This window comes from Lepidochelys kempii, unplaced genomic scaffold (genome assembly GCF_965140285.1).
Source record: "Lepidochelys kempii isolate rLepKem1 unplaced genomic scaffold, rLepKem1.hap1 scaffold_134, whole genome shotgun sequence".
NCBI classification, from domain to species: Eukaryota; Metazoa; Chordata; order Testudines; family Cheloniidae; genus Lepidochelys; species Lepidochelys kempii.
This window is the reverse complement of record NW_027621915.1, coordinates 35,508-36,207: the sequence shown is the minus strand read 5'-3', so window position 1 is coordinate 36,207 and position 700 is coordinate 35,508.

Here is a 700-nt window from a genome sequence, read left to right as displayed (position 1 = left end):
AACCAACTTTATTTCGTCGATTGTGTGTCCCCCCACTAAGCGCATTACATCGGGGAGTGCGTCCACAGTACAGTGGGGAGCATCAATTCTTGGAGCGGTACACTGTGGGTAGCTACCCCCAGTCCCCGGAGTCTCCATTGCCCATTGGAATTCTGGGTTAAGCTCCCAATGCCTGATGGGACCAAACATTGTTGCGGGTGGTTTTGGGTACATGTCGTCAGTGTCCCCTCCCTTCCTCCCTGCCTCCGTGAAAGCAACGGCAGACAATCGTTTCGTGCCTTTTTTCCGGGATTACCCGTGCAGACGCCAAAGTACTGCAAGCGTGGAGCCCGTTCAGCTCACCGCTGCAATTGTGAGCATTGTAAACACCTCACGCATTATCCTGCAGTACGTGCAGAACCTGCAAAAGCAGGCGAGGAGGCGACGGCAGCGCGGTGACGAGAGTGATGAGGACATGGACACGCACTTCTCTCAAAGCACGGACCCTGGCAATTTGGACATCTTGGTGGCAATGGGGCAGGTTCATGCCGTGGAACGCCAATTCTGGGCCTGGGAAACAAGCACAGACTGGTGGGACCGCATAGTGTTGCAGGTATGGGATGATTCCCAGTGGCTGCAAAACTTTCTCATGCGTAAGGGCACTTTCATGGAACTTTGTGACTTGCTTTCCTCTGCTCTGAAGCGCAAGAATACCAAGATG